The sequence below is a fragment of the Furipterus horrens genome, unplaced genomic scaffold (assembly GCF_987537825.1).
Source record: "Furipterus horrens unplaced genomic scaffold, mFurHor1.1.pri manual_scaffold_5, whole genome shotgun sequence".
NCBI classification, from domain to species: Eukaryota; Metazoa; Chordata; class Mammalia; order Chiroptera; family Furipteridae; genus Furipterus; species Furipterus horrens.
The window spans coordinates 1,744,958-1,757,405 of record NW_028327175.1 but is presented as its reverse complement, the minus strand read 5'-3'; positions in this window follow the sequence as shown (position 1 = coordinate 1,757,405).

Genomic DNA, 12,448 nt, shown 5'->3' with positions numbered 1-12,448 from the left:
AACAAAAGCAGCGGAAATCCTTCTCTTACTCCCAGTGAGAAAGCAACGCCTCACAGAACACCACCCCGGCCCTGAGCCAAGACACCCGAGCGCCGCCCAGACTGGCCTGGTCTTTGTGGGCTGAGTGGACACCAGGCGGGGGTGGGCAGGCGCGTCCAGGGGCCGGGCTGCGGGGCACGGGGTGCTGGATCACTGAATGAGGCGACGGCCAGTGAAAACGTCCCCTGTGGCCCGGGCAGGCCTGCGTTAACCCCGGTGCTGCACGTTGGGAGGCTCCCGGAGAGCGGGCAGGTCCTCCAGGATTGGGCAGCCGGGGGGTGTGGGGGCTGGAAACCCGGGCACCCACACGAAGGCTGGAGAAGCTAGAGGTGCTTGACCTAAAGGAGACAAAATCCGAGAGAACTTGGTAAGTTGTACTTTCAAATATTTTAAGAGCTTTCACGAAAAGAGGTCCAATTTGTTCTGCAAGTTAGCAGAGCCAGGACCTAGAAGTGTCTCAGGGGCAGATTGCAGCGCAGCACGAAGGGCTTTCTAACAATGGGAGCCTTTTTAAGCTGCAAGGACCTGCCTCAGGAAGTAGTGAGCTCTCCGTCACTGAAGGTATTTAAGCAAGGGCCCCAGGGCCTCTCCCCGGGGTTCCCGATGGGACCGGATCCCGCTCACGGCTCATCTCTCATAACTCAGTGAGTCTAAACAATGAACAGCTGATTTGGCCTCTTATCGCAGGTACTCAAACATATTACCTGAGAGTTAGTACCTGTTTCCTGGGACACGTCATGAGCTTTACTCTTAGAAAATGAGAATTTTCCATGTAATTGTGTCTGGGTGGTTTGGGCAGAACAAAATCACGGTCAAACCCCTCCAAATATTGGCTGGGGGTTTCTGGTCTTCCCGAAGCGCTCCAGGACTTCCTTCTGGGGCTGGACCGCCAGAGGAACCCACTCAGGGACGATACCACCATGATTTCCCCTCCGCTCACAGCTGGAAACCAGTCCTCGCCCCCCGGAGGACGCGGTCCTGCTGCTTGTCGGGGGCTGTCTGCGCGTGATGGCGGCACCGCCATCGACATGCTCCTCCTGGGCCGCCATCAAGGGCGACTTTCCATCGGCACCCAAGCTGGTGTTTCTGGTAAAGGTTTCCAGAGGTGGCCGGGCGTGGGCGGGGTTCTGACAATGAACGTGGCCTCGGGAGGAATAGTCGCTCCGTGCTCAGCCGTGAGTTCACGTATGCAGCCCCCAGACCCAGGAACACGTTCACACATGCGAGAGTCCAGACCCTGGAACCAAGCGTTTTCCTAGTACTGCCCACCGACGGCTTAAGTGACCATCGTGTGGGACACGCAGTGTAAGCCCGGGTCTGCTTGGGCGACGAGGCCTATATTTTGAATTTCAGCTCTGGTGGCGAAGAGAAGTCACGGTCGGCACCACTTCCGTCGCCGCTAACACAGTCACAAGGCGCCACACACAGCGGCGATAAACTCAGGACGCAGAAAGTGTCCAGAGAAAACGGCACAGAGAGAAAGGATAAAATGCTGTGGGCGGAGCAGCAGCTCAGTCACGTAACTTGTAAGACTTCAGAGCAGCGGTTCTCAGCCTGTGGGTCGCGACCCCTTTGGGGGTCGAGTGCCCCTTTCCCAGGGGTCGCCTAAGACCATCGGAAAACACACATATAATTACATACTGTTTTTGTGGCTAATCACTGTGCTTCAGCTATGGTTGGGGTCACCGCAGCATGAGGAAACCGTATTTAAGGGTCGCGGCATTAGGAAGGTTGAGAACCACTGCCTTACAGGCGCGTTTGTTTTGCTTTCCCGTTTGAACTAGCTCAGCATTTTCAGTGCAGTTAATGCACTGATTCAGCAGAACACACCCCACCCAGTCACTGTCACTGACTTACGGTCACCGAGCTGCATCAGGCCCTCTTGTGGTGACGTGTACACACACGCTCTCCCGGTCTCCTGAAAAGATAGGCCCCCGTCAGAACCCGTGCGCTGGTAAGCTGCTTCTGAACTGAATTCCTTTCTACCTGACATCTTTGGCCGCGTTTGGCTGCGTTCGCAAACCGGGAATGGCTTTGCAGCCCTGAGGGCAGATTCCGAGCAACCGCGTGCCTGGCCCCCGTCCTAAATCACTGTTTGCATGCCCGGCAGGTGACCCCCCTCCTAACTTGGATCAGCAGGGCCGGGCCTGCGGGGAGTTTCCAAGCAGGAGCCCCGGAAGCCCGTGGCTTTGGTGTGTGGTCTCTCTCCCAGCATCCCACGGGTGGGTCTTGACCAATTTCACCCATCAATCCGGGGACCTAAACACGCTCACGGTCTGCATGAAGGACGTCAGCTGTGCACTGGTGTGTCCTCTGCTGCTGTAGGAATCCTTCCGTGCTCGTGAGGTGGCTCGAAGGTCTTACATGCTGCTGATCCCATCACAAATGTAACCCAGAGCAATGGAAATGTTGGCCGTGTTGCATTAAAATATTTTTTGTAAGTATATTTCATTGATTATATTGTTACAATAGTTCCAATTTTTTCCCCTTTGCTCCCCTCCACTCAGCACTCCCCTCTCCCAGCAATCCCCACCCAAGTCCATGACCATGGGTCATACATACAAGCTCTCCCACTTCATCCTTTCATATATTCTTCTTCTTTAAAAAAAAATTAATTAATTATTTTAATAATAAAAAATAACAATCCCTCCCTCTCAGACTTAAGACCCTTTATAATCTTATAAAGGACAATGGGCGAAGGTCTCAAGCTCCTCTCGCTGCTTCAAGCTGGACATGACCGTCGTCCTACCTACCCTTGGGTCCAGAAATCCCTAATAACAGTGGGGGTGTGGGGGGGAGGGTGGCCTTCCCACATGGGGAAGGATCGTGCAGACTCCAGGTCAGCTGGCTGTCCCCAGACAATGGCATGCTTGATTTAACAGGCTGGCATCCTTGTTGTATTCTGGGGGCAACAGATTTGGCAACAGGGTTAAAAGACATCATTCAATCCATAACCACTAGATGACAAAAGGTAGGGATTAATTTTTCAATGTCTCACATTAGGGAAAAGAAGGGCTTCTTTGGAGGAAGGTGTGCCAGGTACATCTCACCTGTCCAAAGCAGTTTTGCCCATTATGCTTAGTTTGGGCTGAGGGGCATATTTTAGGTTTCCCCCTCTCAGACCTCTGGGCTCTTTCTGTCCAAGCCATTAGGACAGAAAAGAGAAACCAGTTTTAAAGTGAAGCCCACAGACCACCCCGTTCTTCACCAACCCAGCCATTTAGTTCAGCCAAACCGTTGAGTCTCAGGAGGCAGCAATGCAGACAGGATTAAGTGAGGCCTATACGTACAGACAATCACTCAGGTAATGAGATCACAGGCTTATGCCTCTTCCACCATCTTGCTTCTCCCGCATTAAAATTTTCAAAAAGGTAAAGCTGTCTTCATGTGCTGACATACATACATACATGCACCACGTGTTCCCATTTGTCCTACACGAAGCAGGCACGCAGGCTGGAGTGTCTGTGTGCACATGCTTTCAGGGGAGGCTCAGCGTCACTTACAGGCCATGCCCAACCATAGGAAGATCCGCAGCATCACAGTCTCAGTTTGTCCAGTTCTTCTTCTCAACAGCCCTCGGTGCCTTTGTTTTTTTTTTTTAAGTCCTTCAGCTGCCAGAAGAGAAATCAGCACAGACACAGCTTTCAGAAGCAAGCGCCTCGCCTTTGCCCAGTGGCTCTGTGAGGGGGGCGGGGGCCTGGGAGGACCTCCCTGGAGCCTGCCCCTCAGTGTCAGCGACTCTCCGTCCTCCGCAGCGAGGGTCTGGCTGTGCAGACCCCAGAGTGGGACTGGTGGCCCCCACGTCTAAACGCGTGTCTTTAATGTTCACTGCCAGGCTGAACACGCGCAACTGCTGCCACCGTCATGCCTGCAAATCACCAGTCCCTGCTGCGGCTCCCGCTGGGCGAGCGGGCGGCTGAGGAGTCGCCGGCCAGCACTCACCACGCCGCAGGCCGCGCCCCGTGGAATGGGACCTCGCGGTCCAGCCGCATGCAGTCTTGGTTCACGGTGACGCTGAGGTTGGCTGAGGTCAGGGTGTCAGACCCCGGACACAGGGGTCTGCCTCCGGAGCGGACGGCGTATCGTGGACGCCATCTGTCACAAACAGCACAGAGTGGCTGTGTCCATGCCTGGTGCCGGAGGAGCACGTGGCCCGCACGCAGGTCCTCTTGCCGGATCTGGGGGGTTTCTGAGTGTGGTCGCCAGCTCGCACCACGTCCCCATTTGGGACGCCCCGCTGGGAGTATAGCAACTGCCTGTTGTCAAAATCGGCATCAGGGCCATGGCAACAGGGACCTGCCAGGGCCAACACGCGCTGGCGCTCCTGCGCGACATGGGAGACCTTGTCCACCACGCGCACTGGTCTCTCGTCATCCTTCAGCTCGACAGAAACAGTGACTTTCACTGCTGTGGGCAGAGGCTCCGTGCCAGGACCCCTCACCACGCCCTGGTGGCCGGCTATGGAGGCCACAAGGAGGAATTCAGCCCCTGGGTCTCAGAGTCACCAGGACAAACATCAGCCACCCGCCCACTAGGTCTTCGTCTGCGAATGTGCTGATGTTGCCGTGAGGCCCCAGAGAACCCGGGGAGCGCGTCAGTGTCAGGAGCCCGTGCTGAGGACCTACAGATGCTGCAGAACTCGGTGCTGCTGCCCTGCGATCAGGCTGAGGGGAGATCAGCTGAAGCCACAGCTCTGCCCGGCTCCTTCTGCAGCGCCAGGCTCACTGCTAGGGTTCCCTCCTGGTAGCGCACCCAGCGGGGGGCCCTCTGCCCCAGAGTCCCTGCCCGACCCCCGTCCCGGAGGAGCACACCTCAGACAGGCAAGCAGGCACTCACTGAGTCCAACTAAACTAACCTAGGAGACCCTCATTTTCTATCTGAGTAAATTCAGGCCTAGAGAAGCTTGGGGATGTAGGTAAAATCAGCCATCGGTAAGAGACAGAGCGCAGGCAGAGCCCAGCCCTCCCACGCACGGCCCAGCGTTCCCACCGAGACACGGAGCTGACACAGAGGCGAGCGTGGGCTCTGCAGACTTCCTCAGGTCTGCGCGAGCACCCCTCTCTCCGGGTAAAACAGCCAGGAATGACCAAGCGCAACAAAGCGGGCGCCTGGGGATGAGGCCACACCGCAACACGCGCAATTACAGACCCACGGGCTCCCCCCAGTCCCCCCCCGGCCTTCCCAGTGCTGAGTCCCCCACCCCAACTTTGACAGACTTAGAGGCTGCATTGTTAAGTTTTCAAAACCAGGAAATGTTTTCTAACCCATAAACTCGGCCACTGGGAATGACTCAGTAACATTAATAAACAACATCCCTCTATTTTCCCACGGTCACCTCTCTGGCACTCAATCAGTTCCTGTCCCAGCTGGTGGCTAGAAATTTCCATTGCCTCCGGGGAAAAACAAGGAAGCAGGTTCAAAACTTGTGGTTTGAAAACTTTTTCACATACCTCCAAACCAACCCCAGCTTCTGGGGGCCCCCAGTAAATGCCCCAGGTAACAGTAAAAGGCAAACAGAAGCCCCCGGAGAGCTAGCTCCCAGGGAAAGAAAGGTGGTCTCTAAGGGCGCTGGAGGAAAAGGTGTGATTTCTTTGTCACTGTGGGTGGCAAATCAAGCAGAACAAAAGTCAGAGTAACGCCCCAGTGCCATGGGCGTGACCTCAAGGTGACCGGTGGAACGGAAGGCAGGGTTCCGCAGCAGGGGTCAGATATCTGCCCATGGACGGGAAGCATTTCCACGTCTCCCTGATTTCTCCCAGGCTGGTGACCACTGATTTGCTCGACTGTAGAACTGGTCCACATTCCTCTCTGCTTTTCAGTGTGTTTGTTTGGGTGGGTTTATTGAGCACCTACTATGTGCCAGGTACTTTCAGGACTCAAAGGTAGGGGTCAGTGACCGTCTGTTGGAGAAGAAAGCTGCTCAGGCAGAGGAGGGCACGCAGGTGACCGCGGGCAGCTGGCAGAGCAGAAGCGTGCTCGGGGCCAGCGGGGCTGAGCAAAGGGCAACCTGACCATAAAGTGGACTTCAGCACCCCGTCCTGTGCGCACTCGTTCTGGCCACAAACACACCGAGGGCTGCCTGCTGCGGGGGGTTCAGTGGGGAACGAGGCAGACCAGTCACAGAGCGGCCGGTCGCCCCACTGTTCACTGGGAAACGTAGGCCCAGAGAGAAGTGCGCACCCGGCCAGGGGCTGGGTCACTCAAGAAAACACTCTTTCAAGGGCTCCAGAACGGCTTTGGGTGAGACCTCGGAGTGCACCTTTGCCACATGAGAGCCAGCGGTGACAGTGTTGAGGTCTGTGCTGTGGAATTCGTGATTCCACAGGTGTCCTCTGCCCACCTGCTGAGCCCTGAACGGCACCTTGCCCACTGGCCCTGGCCTGTGCTCAGTCACCGCACATGAGAAGGGCGGGGCGCAATGAGCAGCGAAGGCGGGGACCGGGACGAGCTTCAGCCCGGGGGTCTCAGGCCGTGAGGAGGTCTTCCGCAGAACTTTATTCCGGCCGCCCTGCAGAAGCCACTACCTCCGTCTTCCAGGTGCACAGTCAGGACCTGCAAAGTCACTCTGAACATATCACGGCAGCAGCCGGGAAGCCCAAGGCCATCTGGCTCCAAAGCCAGGGGCTCCTCATCTCGCTGCGCTGACCATTCCAGCCGCTGGCTCAGGCCCACCCCGCCCCATCTGCCCTTCCCTGCTCAAAGGCACATGGGGCCACCTTCCAGCAGCCGGACCCCCTGCTGGGGAATGGCCGCATCCACCTGGCGGCAGGCAGGAAGGGGGGGCGGGGCAGGAGGGAGGAGGAGGCTAGGGGAGGGGTTCCGAGGCCTGCCAACAGCAAGTCTGGAACCGGGCGGCGAGGAGCCAGGGGTGGGAGAGGTCAGCGCAGGACTATCGGCCCTCAGGCGGGTGGCAGGCAGCAGTGACACTGTGCTGCGCTGAGGTCGGTCAGCATCTGGAACCAAACCCGACACCGGAGACGCGCGGCCGCTGACTGAGAGAATGCGTTCTCTAAAACAGGCCCAGAGGGGTCTTGCCTTGGACGGAATTCAATTTCCAAGAGCCCTGGAGGGCGGGAAGGCGGGAGGGCGCGGCTCGGTTAGTAAGAAGTATCAATAACCATGATTTTATTAGGAACCCCCGGCTTCCGAGAGGCGGCCTGGAAAGGCAAAGCCTTGCCAGCGATCTGGGCGCAGAACACGGAGGCGCACACGCGGGGATCTTAGGGAACCGCAGCCACGCCCCAAGGATTTCAGGGATGAGTTGCGGCCCCGGGCCTGGACGTGCGCCCCGGGGACTGCGGGGCCTGGGGACCGGGCAGAGCTGGAGAGGGTTGGGGGAGGGCTGCCGGGACCCTCCATCTCTAGTCGAAGCGCAGCCTGGTCTGGCTCTGCGGCCGCGCAGGAGGGTGGGCCTCCGGGTGGCTCCAAGCTGCCCGGGGTTCGGGCGCCGCGCACCGGACGGGGGCAGTAGTTTCTGGAAGCGCCAGCCACCCAGCCCTGGAGTCACAGTCGGGGTCGCCGCAGCGTTTCGGACCGGCGCACAGGGACCCCTGCCCGCCCCCCACCCACCCCGCTCGCCGCCTCTTCTGGGGAAGGTGGGCGCGCACCTCTGAGCTCCCCACGGGTTCCGCAGAGCCCCAGGCGGCCGGCCAGCAGGACAAGGCTGCGCGCCCCGCGCCTCCGCATCCCGCCACTGCAGCTCCGCATCCGAGCTCGCTCCGGGTGCCTCCAGCTACCTGCGCAGCCCGGCCCCGCTCCGCGCGCCGCGGGACCGAAGCCCGGCCAGGGGCGGCGCCTCCACCCTGCTCGGGGCTGGGCTGGGCGGGAGGGACTTCACCGCCTGCAGCTGTGGCGCCCCACCATCGCTCGGCCCTACTCTGGGATCCCTGCTCAGACCAGACCTTTTCCCGGGTCGGCGGTGCGGGGACCCAGCGCCCGGAAAGGCGCCGTGCGCAGCGACATCTGTAATGTAGTTGAGTGTGCGAGCAGGTGATGGTGACAAACGGAGGGAGAAGGAATCCTGGAGAGGGCAGGACCCTAGCGCCCGCCCTGGCCGGCCTGCGAGCCAAGAGGGCAGGCGGTGAGCTTGTCGCTGCATCCACGAGAGCCTGGAGCGTGGGCACCCGCGAGTAAAGCGCCGGGTGGACGGGAGAGAACGGAGCAAACAGCTGATCCTCAAGCACGAGCCTGAAGTTTATTTTAACTACTTTAAGGTGCGGTCCCTCCACTTAGGTCACTGACCTTCTGGAGCAACTATCAGTCAGATGGATTCATCAAGGCCAAGCGTCCCGTGCAGGGACACCCCCCTCCTGGCTGGGGCGCCGGCTCAGAGAGGAAGACCCTTCCCGGAGGTCAGAGGCATAGGATACACCTGGGTTTGAGCAGGGCCTGACCAGGACAGGGTGTGACCCACAGGGGCGGGCTTCCTCGCCGCTCCCTGGGCGGGGACTCAGTCTCCCCCACCGTGATCTCCACAACATCGCTGCTTGATGATGCATGTCCTGGACAAGAACCAACACTTTCTGTTCCTAATAAAGTGGAAAATGACTTCATTTACCCTCCCTTTCCTTAGCTGAGTTCTGTAACAGTGCTTTCTACGCATGGAATCCAGTTCTGACCTTGTGTTCAGCAGATGATCTGTAACTTGTTTTAGTCCCGAGCAGACTGTCTCCTCTGCCCAGCAGGGGTCCCTTCTGCCCAGCCTCCCTGACTTCTGGGGCCGGGGTGGGGTGGGGACAGCGCCCTGCCCCCATCCTGCTGCTCCAATGCCACCATGTGCTGAAAATGAGAGTCTTGTCAACTTTCGAGACCTGGCCAGGCCGCAGGGATTGGTCAGGGGATGGGCCCTGACTCCCAGCCCGGCCAATGGGTCTAAAGGAGGTTCCTAATGAAGAGGGTCTGCAGGCCCCAGAGCGGACCAGGGAAGATAGGTAGCCAGTTTTTCAAAGAAGCTAATGTGTAATAAGAAAAGAGAACAGACATGAAGATCAGCATAGCGGGGTGGCGGGGGGAGCTCTTACCTTCCCTGGGGTCTGGCTCCAGGAGTCAGTGAAGCCCCCCGAAACCTCAGTGAGCCTGGTTAGCTTCCGTTGCTGATGAGCAGAAGAGCTGCGGTCACCTTCAGTCCAAGCACATTCTACGCCACAGCCACTGCCCCGTGTGCCCCTCATGCCCCTCATGCCACAGGTGGGGAGCCTGAGACTCAGGCGTCCCACTGAGTGACAACGGACTCGGAGCGGGAGTGGACACTGTCTGTCCCCAAGTCACATACCCTTGGTCCTCCTGATGACCTGATGTGCTGCTGGCTTGCTCTTGCCAGCTCCTGCAGCTCTGGGCCCAGGAACACGCGGGGCCCCTGTATGGTCGCCCATGTATGTCCAAGGCAGGCCCCAGGGAGTGCTCCCAGGGGCACTTCTCCATGGGGGACAGAAGGCCCTTGGTGGGAAAATGCCCAAGCTTCTTGCTCCAGGGCGGGACAACTCTTCCAAGGGATCTCAAGGGTCTCCTCCAGGACCAAGCTTTCTGTGCCCACAACAGTAGCCTCATTCACACTGGGGGACCCTCTTCCCTGCACTCAGATAACCACAGGACGCAAGTGTTGGGGCTGGAAGGAGCTCCTAAGGCCTCCTTACCTGGAGGCAGCCTTGTCGTAGTTAAAACCGGGACCGCTGGCTTTATATCCGTCCGTCTTCCCTGAGGCCCCCGGACATGTCCCTCGGCCGCCCCGGGCCCAGTCCTACCTCCTGTGCTTGCTGCGGGGGTTCGTTAAGATTTGTTCCAGGTCCTCGCATGAAGCCAAGTAAGTGCCCAAGAAGCAGAGAGACCCCCCCGGGATCTGCAAGGGTTTCATGCCCCATTTCACCCACTCTCTGCGCTTCTCTGGTTCTTCAGCCCGAAGCTAAGTTAGGGCAGGATTTCAGGGCAGCTGCGATAGGCTGGCAGGGACCCCCAGGCCCCTGGCGAGACCTCACAGCCATCTGCAGGTGGAATTCTACCCGCCGCACCCACTTGTCCTACCGTCCCCTGTGTCCTCTCCCCGCTCCCACGAGGCTCTGGGTGCGTTATCAGTGCTGGCTGGCTGGCTGGGGAGCGAGAGCTGGGCCAGCAGCGGGGCTGACAAGCCGCTAAAAAGGGAACAAGCCAAAAAAGGGTCGGTCGTCCACGCTGTGCGCAAACCCGTTACTCTCAGCCACTGCGGCGCATTCACCCCTGACAGCTCCTTGTAAGCTAAGTTGTACATCTCGCGTTGTAAGTCACGGCTCCCCCAGCCCCCCGGTTAGTAACGGACAGCATCCCCCACCGCCCACAGCAGCCTCACGGGCTTGGCGCTAACGGCCCTGGGCCGGACCAGGTCCAGAGAAGTCATCCTGCCTCTGGGTGGGGACAGGCCACTACCCTTGGAGGAGCTTCAGGTCCTCCCCTGTAGAAGGAGAGGGCTCATTGCCCTGGCCGGGTGGTTCGGTTGGTTGAAGGGCTGTCCTGCACACCAGAAAGCTATGGGTTCCATCTCTGGTCGGGGCACACACCTAGGGCGAGGGTTCGATCCCCGGTTAGGGCACCTTCTCACGTCGATGGCTCTCTCTCTCTCTCTCACATCAATAAATATATCTTCGGGTGAGGGTTTACAATTTTTTTAAATTAACAAAAAATAATTAAATGAAATGAAAGGGCTGCGTGAATGATCTGTGCCTTCCCTTTAGGCTCCCACCTCCACGATTCTGACCCGTCAGGACTGGCATCAACACAGCTGGCTGGACAGAGCTCTTTCAATTCGCACGCTGAGAAACGAGATGTCTGAACTTAACTCTGCCCAAGGCGGTGATTGCTAATAAGCAGGGAGCTTTTCACTTGGAAAAATCAGAAAGAGCCACCTTTAGAGGAATATCTCAGGGGGACTCAGATTTCTCAGGGGGTCAAGAGAGGGAAGGAGGGAGGGAGGGAGGGAGGAAGGGAATGGGGGGGTGGCCCTGTTAGTGTTCGCTGCAGAGATGAGATACCTGAGTTCCACCAAGCTGCCTGGGGACAGTCAGGGGCCGCCTTAGGGTCTCCGTCAAGGGCTCTGCATTTCGTAAGAACAGGACCTCCTCCGGGGGGAGCAGAGCGACTCCAGCAGAACCAGTGGCCTCCAGCCCCCATGCGGTCCCTCGTGCCCTGCAAGGCCCACACGGCCTCCGCCCCCAGAGGAGGCTGTGCCCTGTCCAAGGGGCCGGTTTCAAGTTCGCTGCTCCAAGCAGAAGAGGGGAAATGTGCTCCGGGTGAGGAAGTACAAATGTCGGCTGCTCTTCCTCAACTGGTAAACACTTCACAGAAGGTGCTGTCCCCAAAGAGAAGACACGGCTGGACACAGAGAAGCTGAGGCTTGCTAGGGGGTGAGGGGCCTGGAGACCAGGGGACTGGGACCTCGGCTCTAACAGCCCCCTTTCCCCTCGGGGTCAGAGCGTCCATGACCCCTGCAGAGAATGGGGGCAGAAATGATGGAGCTGAAGAGCCGGTTGAGTGGCAGCCTTGTCATTGAGGGAGGCAGCTCTTCATGCCGGGTCCACACCCCCAGCTGGGTGAGCGGTGAGGGTTCAAGTCCCAGCTCCGCCACTCAGCAGGGAAGGTTGCTCCACCTTTGTGCCTGTTTTGTCCCCTGGAAAACGGGTGTGCTGTGGCACCCGCCACCGCAAGGACATCTTACTTGTGCCGGGCACATGAGGCTGGGCAGCTCTGTGGGCTACCAACTGGCTATTCTGTTGCCTTTAAGCAGCGTGGGACACCTGTTCCCTGAGGAATGCTGTTCAGACATGTAAGGACGACGGGGAAGGGAAACAGCTGGACGTGGGGTCGGGGGTGCAGAGATTCATGCCACTGGTGACAGCTCGCTCTGCCATCTGGCATGCTTGCAGGCACCAGACCCCCCAAAAGGGCCGTGGGTAGAGCCGAGGCCATATGCGATGAACTCCGGGGGCCAAAGTCTTCCTGGTGTTCAGGCTGGACTTTGGGTCAGTGCAAAGGGCGTGAGAGCCAGGAGGAGGGAGACCCGGGGCTGGGAGGACAGCTTCCGAAGAGGGTGAGGCCAGGGTCCTCGGTCAGCCGGTTAATGAAGACATGGTGCTGTCCCGGAAGCTGGCGGCGTGAGGACTTCAGCCTCAGGAACCCCCACGTCTCCCCTGGTGGTCATTCCTTGTTCGGCTGTCACAGGGAAGAGCTGAACACGGACGGGCTGCAAACAATCTCAGGAGCCCATAACGTGGTGTGATTACGGGGGTCGGCCCGCCATCTGCCTTCTGAAACCCGTCCTTAAAAGGACGAGAAGGTTGGGCGCACGGCCCCCGCATTCCATGGCGCCCCGAACAAATGAGCTTTACAAAGGCTTTTCAGTCCCACGGAGCACACAAAGGTGCCTCTTGTCTGCAGCCACAATGGG